The sequence below is a fragment of the Schistocerca nitens genome, chromosome 6 (assembly GCF_023898315.1).
Source record: "Schistocerca nitens isolate TAMUIC-IGC-003100 chromosome 6, iqSchNite1.1, whole genome shotgun sequence".
NCBI classification, from domain to species: domain Eukaryota; kingdom Metazoa; phylum Arthropoda; class Insecta; order Orthoptera; family Acrididae; genus Schistocerca; species Schistocerca nitens.
Window position 1 is genome coordinate 725,294,389 of NC_064619.1, and position 12,261 is coordinate 725,306,649.

Genomic DNA, 12,261 nt, shown 5'->3' on the forward strand with positions numbered 1-12,261 from the left:
GGAAACATCGAAACACATGACGTCAGTCGACTACAGCGCACGGAAGAGAGAGTATTCCTGCTAACGAGGCTCCCTGGCTGGCAGTTGACTGTTCGCTGCTTTGGACGAGATTGCATTAAATACGTGAGATGCATTCCGTGGGCAATATGAATCCAGCAAATATAGCTCGCGACTTCAATAACAATGTCAATGAATATTTTCCGAACTGTAAGGCATCGGAAAGTTCCTTAAGGGATCGAACGATTGTCGAACATTTGTATGACTATTTCCTACATTTCTTGATAAACAGTACGTGTGGTGATGATTGTCTGAAAATAAAAAATTTAACGACAAACTCCAGGGAAGACTTGAACCAAGGACCTCTCTTTCCGCAGCTGCTCACGCTAACCACGCGACCACGGCGCTCGCGAGCTCACACTGTCCTTGATGTTGATTATCTTGCGCATGGACTACTCAGTTTGTATATTTTGCTTATTTTTTTCATAGTTCCACACAACTTCTTCCTGTTTTCTCGATTGATCTGTGTTCAGTTTTTCAAGGCCTATCCACTGTGCCAACTTATAACTAAATCTGAGGAGGGTGCGATGGGGAGGTTCCCTTGTTAGCTATGAAACAACTGTAGCAAAACGGAGCATCCTCGTTATCCATGTGATGGATAGGACGACTAATTCGCAACATAAATGTCAATGTAAGCATCTATTTATGTTGGAACGTGCTTCCTGGACCAAATAACATACATTTCCTACGTCTTCAATGCGAATCATGTAGTAAATGTAATTTGAAGGACATAAAAATAACAAGTGAATTTACTAACATAATTATGAACCACTCACGAACATAAATCGATGATCACATAGTTGTCAAAAGTATTCTACAGCATTGAGATTGTCCATTAGACTAGCAGCAGGAAGAAAATGTTGGCTCAGCTGTGCTGAGATATCTTGCACTGATAAAGCACGCGCTTCGAAGACGCCACAGCATCGTCTGCCACCATTTCATGGGAAACGATATATCTCAAGTGTACAGTCTTAGACATAAAAACTGACCGCCGGCCGGCCACCACAGAGACTAAGTCCGAGTCGTTCACTTAACGTGGCCAATAAAACTGACCGCCCCTGACAACTCTAAATACGGCCACCTGCACAATCTGGCAACACTGTTAGATGCGGAAGTGTTGGGAGGAAGTGTTGTCTACTTCCGAGATGTTCCCGGATTGTTTGAGCCCGTGGTCTAGTGGTGTACTCGCTTCGGCGGTACATATACTAAAATTGGAACGATACAGAGAAGATTAGCATGGCCCCTGCGCAAGGATGACACGCAAAATCGTGAAGCGTTCCACATTTTTCTGTTTACTTGTGGACTTAGTCTGCGCGCGGGCTAGTAACAACGATCATGCGAACAAGTATAGGAAAACTACATTACGATTCAATTTCTGATAAGACTACGAACGACCAAAGGCTTTAGCAGTGGATCGATTCATTCGAGAGGACGTCAAGATACCGCCAAACGATATTGTCGGTATTCACCTGTCCATCGTTAGTCCCACAGTGTATGTTAAGATGGTAAATGACGCGGCGTGAGAGAGAATTCTACAGGCGACAAAAGCAGGTCTCCGATTTTGACATAGTGACGGGAATGTCGGCACGCTAACTGTAGAACATGCTGGTCTGGTTGTACGGACAATACGTGTTTTTGAGCTGCCATTTGAGCTCCCGGCTGACGAAGTTTTCGAGGCTCTTAAGCCATACGGCACGGTACATGGTCACACAGCAGAACGCTGGACACAATTCGCCACATACCCCGTTCTTAACGGAGTGCGACAGATCACTATTGATCTTCAGAGGCATGTACTGTCCTATCTGACAATTGGTGGTTGTCGGCGGTGGTGATTTACGATGGTCAACCACGTACATGTTCTGTCTGTGGCCAGGAGGGACACCTCAGGTCGAACTGTATGCAACGGCGGATTACGCAACTGCCTTCAGATGTGCGGGAGCCGTCGCCGGCGATGACAGTACTACCGAGCAACTATGCCAAAGCCCTCACTGCGTCCGCTGATGACCGAAAAGACACAGCCCCGGTGGAAGATCAAGATGGCACTCTCCGAAACCTTGTAGCAGACGTCGAGATGACAGAGGATGCTGCTCCATCGAGCATAGAATCTACGGCGACAACATCAGATGAGACCGAACCCCCACCAAGCACACCGATGGTACACGAAGCAGTCCAGCCACTACAGATGCTGTTCCGTCTTGAACGCACTCTGTGACGACAACATCAGTTTCGACCGAGCTCCCGCCAAGTACAACTATGGAACTCGAAAACACTTCCCGTTCCTACGGATGCTTTACTGTCGGGCAGCCGTGATTCCCTACAATCTGAGGACACGGAAGGAAGATCACGCAAACAACGTTCCTCGAAAAGGAGGAAACGGCGTCGTCGCACGACATCTCCTAGGGTGACTCCCCTTGCCCCGACGACGATGTGCCTGTGGACCAAGACGACACAACAGCCTCTACGAAACAGGATGAGACAATGGAAACTGTACGATCAGAACCGCAGCGGTCTGTCACGTTGACGGTACCGGGACGTGGTGATGCTGAAGAGGAATTACAACCAGTTGGCTCTCCAGACGCAGATGCTGTGGCTATGGACACGAATATATCACAGCCTGAAAGATGTGGAATGACAATATTGAGGAGGCGCCGGACGTCACACAGAGGCAGCCGGCACTCACGAAGACGGCCTAATAATTGCTGAAGGTGAAGGGGGAGGGGCGAGAGAACGTCTTCTAACTCAGCCCCCAGCGCCGATGCAGGGAGATGTTGTTGCGCCTCGACAGAGTGGGATTCAACGCCATGCGAACCGTATTGCGACATTAAATATAAATGACGTGCGTTCACCGGCCAAAATACACCTACTGAAGGAAACGATTTGGGCATCTGATGTGGATATTGCTTTGCTGCAGGAAGTCCACATAGCTGCACTCCCATACATCGCAGGCTACCAATCCTATTCGTCACATGGAGATCACAATGGGAGTGGGGTGGCAGTTTACGTGCGAGATGGCTTCCCAGTGGAAAACGTGTGTTACCTTCCGTCGGCCAGGGGAATGGCTTTCACGACGTTTGGGACACGCATCATCAATCTTTATGCACTGTCGGGAAACAATCGACGGCGGAAAAGGGCGTGATTTTATGCAGAAGACATTGCCCCACTTTTCCATGGACGTTATGAATGTGTAATAATTGGTGGAGATTTCAACTGTGTTCTCAGCCAGAAAGACCATTGGCAGCAAGCAAACATCAGCCAGGAGTTGCGAATCGTTGTCAACGACCTTGTACTTAGTGACACGTGGGACTTACGACATGGAGATGCACCGGGATACACCTATGTGACAAGTCATTCGGCGAGCAGGTTAGTTCCCATTTATATCTCACGGGCTCATGCAAATGATGTCCAGGACGCGGAACGTTGGCCATTGGCATTTTCCGATCACAGCGCTTACATCTGCACGGTGCTTCTTCCCCGTAGAGAGGTGTGGAACAGTAAGGCCCCGTGGAAACTAAACATTCAACATCTACATGATCCTGAATGCCGTCACCGGATCCTTGAGACATGGACGATGTGCGAGCGAAGGGTTGCAAGGTATGCGACGAAGCTTGATTGGTGGCTGACTTGTACTAAACCGGTGCTTCGCCGTACGTTCAGCTCATATAGCAGGGAGATGGCAGAATGGCGCCGCCGTACGACCGACTTTTATTTTGCAGCGCTGCGCGACCTGGACGATGGTCCGCCGGGACAGGACGTCTGGATCGAACGCAAAAGGATAAACGCTAAACTAGTGACTTGAGCTCGGAAACATCTTCAGGGAACCATAGTGCGCGCCAGATGTCACGATACGATAATGCACGAGATTCCTTCCATGCACCACGTCGTGAATGAACGAAAGCACCGACGAGGTGTTTTGGTACAGGAATTAATTACCCGCGAAGACCGAAGAGTGACGCGTCAAGCGGACATTGTCTCTGCATTCGTCGACCATTACCAACACCTCTATCGGGAAGAAGCAGCCCCTGTCGATGACCTCGAACGTATAGCCACGTACGTCTCCCGTACACTGACGGTGGAAGCCGCGGGAACCTTACTGGAAGCCATTAGCTGTGAGGAAGTACATGATGCGATCGCACAAGGTGCGTTGAGTCGGTCCCCAGGCATTAATGGGCTTCCTGCTGAATTTTATCGAGAATTTCGCAACGAAATGGCACCGCGATGGACGGAAATGTACAACGAGATGTTAAATTCCGATGCGCCTATTCCACCGGCTTTTATGGAAGGCCTCTTGGTGCCAGTACATAAACCGAAGCCAGGAATTACGGTCACACATTATCGCCCCATCACCCTGCTTAATGCCGACTATAAGATATTTGCACTGTTGCTAGCGTCCCGATGTCGTATGTTAATTCGTAGCGTTCTCTCTCCAGAACAGACGACACCGGGTGGATCGGTGAATGTGCAAACAGCTACTGGCGAATGCCGTGATGTGATAGCGCTGGCGGAGGAGTGCCGGCTTAAAGCGGCGATGGTGGCGGTTGATTTTGACAGTGCTTTTGATAAGGTGCGCCACAACTATCTGTACGCTGTACCGGAACAAATGGGATTTACAGACCGTTTTACTGGTCTCATTAGATGGATTTATGGGGGCGCAAAATCCTTGGTACAGGTTAATGGGCGTATAGCAGGGCCCATTCAAATTCTTTCGATGCTGCTGTTCGCGATAGCGATGGAACCATTAATTGGGAGGCTAACAAATTCTCTTTCTGGGATGGAACTGCCGGGCTACACCTTCAAATGTCGTGCCTATGCGGACGACCTCCTCCTGCTCGTTCGTTTTGAGGAAGAGGTGAAGACGGTCCTTGAACTGTTGTTGGACCACAGTGTGACGGCGGGTAGTGCTGTGAACATGAACAAATCGGCAATGCCGGTCAGAAGGGGCCTTACGCCGGAAGAAATCAGTCCTTTTCCTTATGTTCAACGATTCCGCTATCTCGGCATAGACTTTACCTCATCTGTAAAACATACTGCGGCAGTTAACTACCGACGTATTTTACAGACAACACGTACCATGGTCCGACAACATCTCCTACGGCCTCTTGATCCTTTGCAGCGAGTCGAGTATCTGAACACTTATGTGGTTTCTCGAATGGTGCATATTTCGCAGATCCTGCCCCTACCACTCACGCTCGGACGTCGACTTCAATCAGCACTAGGCTATTATGTGATGATTGGATCGCCCCTCAAGGTGCGATACGCAATGCTCACGCTCCCTACGGACAAGGGGGGACTCGGACTTACGAATGTTCACTGCCGAGCGACGGCGCTCCTTCTAGCCACGATGGACAAGCAATGGCGTAGCGGGCGAGATTCCCTTACATCCCGCCTACTGGATCACCTGGTTCTAGCGTCCCTAACACCTCCGGCGGCGGTGGGCAACATTACGTCATATTTTGCGCATGTATCAACATTTATCGTGGAACTTAGTTATATCAGAGACGAGCTTCCGTGCACGAGACCACCATGCGCGAAGGATTTTTATGTTTGGCTGCTACGACGGATAAGTCGTAATGTCATTGAACTCAAACACCCCAAGTTGCATTGGCCGAAGATTTGGAGACATGTGCACCAAAAATTCCTTCCTACCTTCGTTCGGGCACTGTGGTTCTCTGTCACCTGTGGCAAGTTCAACACCAACCAACGGCTCCATGCAATTGGACTAGTGGACACTCCACTATGCCCGAAATGTCGCCAAGTGGATGACGACCGTCACCGCTTAACTTGTATCGCGGTGGAGGACGTATGGCTCCTAGGAAGACAGATGGTGGCTTGCTACCTCCGTGTGAACCCGCAACATATTACACCTGCTTCCTTCTTACATCCGGAGAGTGACTACTTTTCGGCGAATAAGTCACACTCGATCATCTGGGTCAAAGGCTGGACGATCGCGTACCTCTATGGGGATGCTGCCAAGTCGCGACTTGACTTTTGGTATTTCTTGCAGCAAGCCCACAATGAGGTTCATAGATGGTCACACTATCGGAAAACCTTTGCCAACTATCTTCAGACAGTCTTCCTCGACCCCCCACGCAGTTGGGATGTGCCGGGTGCAGTCGGTGTGCACATTTGACAGCTGATAATGAACCTCACGCTTCTGTCACCGTTCAATATGTAATTCACATACTATACCATGAAATGATCTACATGTTCCTTTCAACAGAGTGATCTTTATGGAAAATAAATAAATAAATAAAAACAACATCCCTGTATCCCTGTTCCTTTACATTTGTGATTAGTTTTAAAATGATTTTTTTTGTCTTTTTGTTTTTGCAGAGGATGCATTTCATTCTATGTTTGAAAAAAAAGAAAAAAAAAGTGGTCAGTGCGACAGAATGACAATCCTAAGGGCCTGGGTTCGATTCCCGGCCGGGTCGGGGATTTTCCCCGCTCAGGGACTGTATTAAAAGAAAAAAATAGTGGTAATCTTCGTGCATTTAAAACTTATGGTCGCCTGTTAGCGTCCAACTGTTTTTTTTTACCACATTTCGGTCTAAAGTTATGAGTCTGATTGAGCATCGAAGATAATTCGCTTAACATTCCACGCAACAGCAATAACAAGTATTCCAGAAACAACTCCGCAGGACAGATCCTGGCTGCGTCGCGATCATAACAGCTTACGCTCGAGCGTTTCCTCGCGCTGCAGCGGCTACCGGCCACCGGCCTGACGCCACCCGCCGCCTGAAATCCGGCGCCGCCCATGTGAACGCGGCGCCACGCTGTCAGTGTATGTATCAACTGTCATTTTAGAATTTGAAGTTCTAGTTATCATCTTGCAGTTAAGCATTAAGCATTGTAAAACTGAGTCGCAAGTGGAAAAAGGTGTAACATCTGCAACACAACGTTTACTTTTGGTATAACAAAGGGGTGAATGTAGAGGAGGCAGCTACAAAGATTTGAACTGTATTTGGAGCGAGTGCTTTTGGGAAAAATACGCCAGAAAAAGATAGTCGTGTTTCAACAAAGATCGTTCTGGCATGAATGATTTTCCACATTAAGGAAGTCTCGACTACTGATATATGTGATAGATTACCATTTTACCATCATGCGACATTTGCATTCAACAGGCAAAGTTCAGAGGTCCGGTGTAGGAGTACTGCATGCTCTAATTCGAAACAACAAAAATCAACGGAGTGACTATTATTGAACGTCATCAGGTCACTCATCGAGCATTCCTATGCAGTACTGTTACTGGTGACGTGTTATGATGCCTTTATCGTTGACTTCCTAAGAAGAAATGAAAGGCTGAGCCCCACCAAAAGACGTAAACTCGAGGAAAGAGTAGTGTGAACATTTTGGGCTACGAATTCTGCCCCCAGGGTGTGTGCTACACAGCTGGAATTTGTTGCCAACAACTGAGACGCCTTTCGTTCGCAGTGTAAGAAAATCGAGCAACCAAACTACATCACCTGTGCTACTGCATGATAACGCACTATGTTGATCTGAGAAACAAAACTATCCAGGAGATTGATAGGAAAGTCGTCTCTCAGGCACTTTTATTGATAGGGAAGTCCTCTCTCAAGCACTTGTCCCTCTCGTCATATATTTGTAAAATTTTACCTTTCCCGCTCTTGATCGATCAACCGTCAAGGCAATTCATTTCTAGACGAAAATACTCTTAAAACTACTCTGGTTTAATGACATCGTTAGAACCAGTAGGTTTCTACAGGCGTAGAATTTGTACAACTTTAGCATTGTCAGATCGTTTTAGATATCGTGAAAGAAAATTCTGCTGCTGATTAATTTCTCTTTGATAATTACTGTTGCGTTTAATAAACTAATGGAAAATGCATTTAAAATATTCACTGCACCAGTCGGCTTTTAGCCGTGATACCGTGCGGACGGGCTCGGCGCGCCGGGCAGTGCTCCGCAGGTGTTGTTGTTTACCCGCTAGCGCGCGGTCGCGTCGTTGTATTGCCGTATAGTACCTGTACCGACCCGTTATGGCGTTCTCATATCGAAAAGTTACAATCAAACTAACGTGCAACGCATCGTACACGAGACCGAAGGCCCATGAAATTGAACGATTTCCAGGAGACATCATGCACATCGAACCACAAGAACTGATAGGAATTCATCTTATTGTAACCAGCACAGTGTACCTCAAACTGATTGACGAAGCGGCCTGCGACAGACTACTCCAACGATCTGCAAACGGCTTTCGCTTCTGTCACGCAGACGGTAACGTGAGCGTGGTAGGAGTTGACCATGCTGGTCTGGGGGTGCGTACCGTGCGCATCTTTGAACTACCGTTCGAAGTTCCTGCCAACCTAGTCGTTGATACGCTGCGGCCATACGGCACAGTTCTGAGCCACACAGAGGAGAAATGGAACACATTCGAAACGTACCCTGTCCTTAACGGGGTACGACAAGTGCGCATAGAACTTAAGAAGCACGTTCCATCATACGTTTTCGTTGGTGGCTGCCGCGCAATTGTTATATATGATGGACAACCGAGGACCTGCTCGGGCTGCGGCCAGGGGGGCCATGTTAGAACTGAGTGTCTGCAGCGCCGCCTCGTTCAGGTGCCCCACAATGAACTTCCCCAACGATCCACTATGACCTCTCTCCCCCTAACATATGTGGAGGCCGGACGACATGATGTGATGGATGATCAAAACCTGCTACCTCCTCAAGCCGCTGCCAGCTCCGTTGGAGAGTCAGCGCCGTCGACGACGCCGCAGCCCAACGGTGCAGAGGTTCCTACAGCCTCTGCTCACCGCAGCGGCGTGGGCACCCAGCCACCGTCACTGTCGGGATCGGACACAGGGGTTCCCAGCGACCGAGACTGTGTCGAGCCCCGCCCTCCAGTGGATGTCGAATCTCGGACCCGAAAGCAAAAATCACCCAAGCGACACAAGAAGAGGCGATTGTCAGCTGAAGAACAGGACAGGTATGTGAAGCCGGTGGAAGACATCGACTTCGTTGACTAGTCCACAATTGCAACGGACTCCAGTGGCATCATTCACCAGAAGGTGCCTGAAGACAAGGAACACTCTCCTAAATCTGGTGGCCCAGAAAACGAGGCGCATTGCGTCGACTCCCAAAATGTGGCCTTCTGTGAAAGCGACCAGCCCCCAATGACATCACAATCGTCTCTTGGTGATTGGGCAGACGATATGGAGGCAGATGATGCACAGCAAACATCGATATCTCCACCAGAGCCGACGGCTGACATTGAGCCCGGAGGGCTCTGCCAGTCAGGGACTCATACGGCACAGTAATGCACAGCATGCAGATGGATGGCTGTGTGGTGTGTGAGATCACTGTGGGCTTGCACCGGCACACTGCCTCCGCCACTTGATATGTCTCAGTCATACCGTGTGGTAACAGTCAATGTAAATGGTGTCCACTCCACTGTCAAGACCCGCATGTTACACGACATCATCAGAGCGGCAGACTTGGACATTGCCCTTCTCCAGGAGATCCGTCCCGAGCTGCGTTTGGAGCTATATAGCTACACCACCTACAGCCTACCCTCAGGTGAGGGCGCAGGAGGAACGTCCATCCTTCTCCGAAGGGCATTGACGCGACGGACGTGACGTACTTGCCGAACGGGCGAGGCATCGCACTCACACTTGGCGCAGTCCGCCTCATTAACGTCTACGCTCCCTCCGGTAATTCGCACCGTGGTGACAGGCATGTCTTCTATTCGGAGGAGGTAGCCCCACTTTTGCAAGGAAATATGAACCATTACATAGTGGGCGGCGATATTTACAGTGTTCTGCGGCCCGAGGACCAGATACCGCATTACGTCCCATGCCCGGCTCTACAAGAATTGATACGTGACCTCGCGTTCCACGACACATGGCTCTTACATCATGGGACCCAGAGTGGATATACGCACTTTACCAGCCATTCTGCCAGTCGTCTGGACCGGATATACGTCTCGCGTGCCCTCCGCACAGCAACCCGTGATGCAGAACTCTGGCCGACGGCCTTCACGGACCATCTCGCGTACATCTGCACTGTCACCTTGCCCCGACAACTCACAAGACGTAGCAGGGGCCCGTGGACGCTGAACGTCTCCCTCCTTCGCGAGGAAGCGTGCCGGCGAGCAGTCACTGACACGTGGCGTCGATGTATCAGGCGCCTGCCCATGTATGCTTCCACGTTGCTGTGGTGGCTGGGATGTGTCAAACCTGCACTCCGAAAGACCTTGATGGCCTACGGACGTGACAGATCGAACTGGCAAAGGGCAACATCGGAATTTCACTATACAGCGTTACGTGAGCTGGCGACGCAACCGCCGTCTCCCGAACGTCAGATGTCCGTACAACGCATCAAAGCTCGTCTACTTCGCATCAGGACAGAGCAGCTAGAAGGTGTCCGCATCCGTGCGCGAGTGCAAGACTGTATCCCCAACGAAACAGCGTCAGTGTATCACATTGTGCGCGAGAGGCGCCACCGCAAACGTCAGCTCATTACGGCGGTAAAGACGGAGGAGGGCGGCCGCGCAGTGACACAAACGGACATCGCGCACACGTTCGCCAGACACTATGGGACCTTGTACATGGAATATCCGCGAAATGTACGTGATTATGACGAGCTGTTGCACGATTTTCCCGCCCCTCGGGACGTGGCACCCGATGATAGTCTGCTGTTGCCCATTGCACCCGACGAGCTGACATCGGCCTTGGCACGTGGAGCATCGAACAAGTCGCCTGGACCGGACGGTTTACCCCTGGAATTCTACCGCACTTTTTACCACCTTATGGATGACAAGTGGCTCCAAATGTTTCAAGACCTGATCCGCCCTGATTTCACTGTCCCCACAGAATTCACAGAAGGCATCATGATCCCAGTACCGAAACCGAATGGTGGTTGTAGGTGGCAGGACTTTCGCCCACTCACACTCCTCAACAACGACTACAAGATCTTCGCCCGTATCCTCCGCACGCGTCTCCACACCGCTATCGGGAAAGCCATCCAAACCGATCAGACATGTTTAGGTGGTGTCAGCAACATTCATACGGCGTTAGGAGCATACCGCGGCGTAATTGCTTTGACGGCGGCCTGCAAAATAAGAGGCGCCCTTGTCGCCGTAGATTTTGACCACGCATTCTACCGCATCGACCACGGCTTCTTACGCGCAGTTTTGCAACACATGAGCCTCTCTCCGGAGTCTGCACAGGTGGTCTTTCGACTGGTCCACGGAGCGCGCTCCCGCATGATGGTCAACGGTTATCAGTCTAAGCACATTGTTGTTGGACGGTCAGTGCGACAAGGGTGCCCCCTGTCGGGCATATTATTTGCTGCAGCGCTTGAACCAGCTTTACATGGTCTACGGCAGCGATTAACTGGTATCTCCTTGCGGGACGTGACCTTTCGTTGCGGTGCATTCGCCGATGACGTGGTGTTCCTGGCCAGATCAGAGGATGAAATGCATATGGCGCTACAGTGGCTACGCCAGTACGGGGCGGTCGCTGGGAGCGTCATCAACGTGAAGAAGACAAAATACATGGATGTCGGAGGGGGGCTTTCCCACACAGCGGCGGTGCCCTTCGACAAGGTGCCCGTACTCAAGTGTTTAGGAGTGCAATTCTACAGCAATGTCCGTCGCACGGCGGCAGCTACGTACCGCCGGCTCCTACACCAGACATGTGCTCTGCTGCAGGACAACAAACTGCGTCGCTTGGTTATGCTCCTCAGAACACGTTATGTCAACACCTATCTTGTCTCAAAACTGGACTATTTTGCGCATATCCTTCCCTTCACGGCTACGATGACTGACAGATTTCAACCAGCATATGGACATTTCGTAAGCACCGGTCTTGTTTTTAAAGTCCGATACGCCACCCTGACACTGCCGCAGCGGGCGGGCGGTATCGGTTTAATTCATGTATATAACCGTGCGCGTTCGCTCTATCTCAACACTATGCGTCGCACATGGACCTCTGCCCACGCCACTCTGACGGGCACCCTGATAGCGGAAGTGGCACCACACTCTCTGCATCCCCCGGTTTCTGTAGGACACGTTTCACCGGCACTCACCCACATCAGAGAGTTCTTCATTGACTTCAGCTACTTACGGTCGGAACTTCCGACGACACGGAAGCCCAGCACAAAAGACTTTTATCGCCTCTATCAACAGCAGCAACCTGTAAATACGGTCACCCACAGACATCCTGAAGTTGCCTGGAACACGGT

At 50.3% G+C, this 12,261-nt stretch overlaps 1 non-coding gene across 1 annotated transcript; it reads left to right on the plus strand.

Moving 5' to 3' along the window:
• Positions 1-1,238: 1,238 nt before the first annotated feature.
• LOC126191732 (U6 spliceosomal RNA) lies at positions 1,239-1,345 on the plus strand. The gene has a single exon (XR_007538453.1). It is a non-coding gene; the product is annotated as a U6 spliceosomal RNA (small nuclear RNA).
• Positions 1,346-12,261: the final 10,916 nt, after the last annotated feature.